The sequence below is a fragment of the Lipotes vexillifer genome, unplaced genomic scaffold (genome assembly GCF_000442215.2).
Source record: "Lipotes vexillifer unplaced genomic scaffold, Lipotes_vexillifer_v1.1 scaffold371, whole genome shotgun sequence".
Classification (NCBI taxonomy): Eukaryota; Metazoa; Chordata; class Mammalia; order Artiodactyla; family Lipotidae; genus Lipotes; species Lipotes vexillifer.
Window position 1 is genome coordinate 4,397,311 of NW_006786304.1, and position 1,979 is coordinate 4,399,289.

Consider the following 1,979-nt stretch of genomic DNA (forward strand, 5'->3'; position numbering starts at 1 on the left):
GGGGGGGCAGGCTGGGGGAGGGAGGGCTGGTCACTGGCAGGGACAGCTGTGCTCCGGGGAAACGTGGAGGAGGGCCAGGGCCTGCCCAGGGCCTATCCACCTCCGCTCTGTATCTTGGCCTGCTGACAACGTATTTTGGCCATAAAGAACTTCAGGCCATAAAGTCCTGAAGTCCAGCAGATTTCTCATAGGACCTCTCAGAGCCTCGATTTTCTCACCTGTAAAATGGAGATAGTAACATCCTGGGATGTTGTAAGGATTAGGAGGTTATTGCATGTGAAATCTTGGGCATGGTTCTCAGCAAATGTTATAGCTGTTATTATTCTCATGAGCTTTATCACCAGATTCTCTTCGAACTCTGTACTTGGGGATTGCCAAAGCACAGAGATTATTAGCTGGCAGCTTTTAAATTTTTGGAGATTTGTACATATAGAAGAGTACATAAAACACATTTGTGTGGTCATAAGAGCAATTAAAAAGCAAACATCTGAGTGCATCCTTTATGACTCTATTTATATAAAGCACAGAAGCAAGCAAAATCAATCTATAATGCTAGGAAGTGTTGATGGCCCTTGCGAGGCGGGGAGAAGTGACTGCCTAGGGAGGCAGGGGATACTTCTGGAATGTTGGAGATGTTTTATTTCTTGATCGGGGTACTGGTTACATGGGTATGTTGGTTTATGAAAATGTATCGACTTGTGTGTACTTTTGTGGGTGAAAATGATAGTTCAATAAAAAGGTTTTAAAAAAGCACCCCCCCTCTAACCACCGTCCAGGTCAAGAACTAGAATATTGCCTGCCCCCCTGAGGGCTCCAACCCAATCATACACCCCCTCCCTCCTCCAGATGGAATAAACCACTATCTTCTTTTTGTGGTAATCTCTCCTTACCTTTCGTATAGTTGTACCACTAATGAAAACATTCCTATAGACTTGGTTTTGAACTTACATGAATGCAGTCGTGCCATGAGTTCTTTTGCGTCTCGCTTCTGTTGCTCAGCTCAGTGTCTGAGTCATCTCTGGTGCTGTGTATAGTTGCAGTTCTTTGCTTTGCACTGCTCCGTAGTATCTACTGTGTGGGCAGCCACCATTTGTTTGTCGATGCTATTGTCAGTGGATATTGCATTGTTTCTGGGTTGCAGACAAGCTGCCGTGAATCTTCTGGTGCATGTCTCCTGGTGTGTACAGCAAGCCACTTCTCTGAGTCCAAGACACACATCGTGGCCCATATTAATATTTCTGAAATGGGGGTTCATCTTACAGCTGGTGCTTGTGATCATTTAATTGGCAGCATATTTTACTCGTTAGTAGGACACGAAATGATGGTGAGGACCAGACAGGAGGACTTTTGCAGTTCCTTGACGTTGCTTCAGGCAGCTAGCTACCCCCAACCTATGTGGTGTTTTTCCTCCCCTTAATAACAGCTTAATTGAGAGGCAGTTCACATTTCATACATTTCACTGAAGCGTACGAGTCAATGGTCTTTATATTCTGTGTTCGCAGAGTTATGCAACCGTCACCACAATCAATTTCAAAATATTTTCATCACTCCCCGCAAAACCCGAATACCCATTAGCAATCACTCCCCCCTCCCCCCTGCTCTCCCACCCAGTCCCTGGCAACCACTAATCTACTTTCTGTCCCTATAGATCTCTACAGATTTACCTCTTCTGGACATTTCACATAAATGGAACTATTGTGTGGTAGTTTTTGATACTTAGACCAAAGGTGCCTGCTTTTGGCTAAGGGAACCCAGGGCCTCATGCCTGGACAGGTGGATAGTGCCTGTGAAAAGTAGAAAAAGGTCCACCTTTCCTCTGGGCTGCTGGAGGATGTCCTGAGGGCATGAGCTCCTCACTTGCCTCAGGCCCAGGGAGACTGGCCTGTGGCTGGGTGGGCAGGGGCCTCTTCGGGAGGGGATGCGCCTGAGCCCCCTACCCCCCACCCATGCAGTGTCTCATCCAGAGTGTGTCTCTTTCC

At 46.8% G+C, this 1,979-nt stretch overlaps 1 protein-coding gene across 3 annotated transcripts in view; it reads left to right on the forward strand.

Annotated features, from left to right (window-relative positions):
* CUNH19orf47 (chromosome unknown C19orf47 homolog) overlaps positions 1-1,979 on the forward strand; it is a 16,200-nt gene that overhangs the window by 350 nt on the left and 13,871 nt on the right. The gene's annotated exons all lie outside the window — the stretch shown is intronic.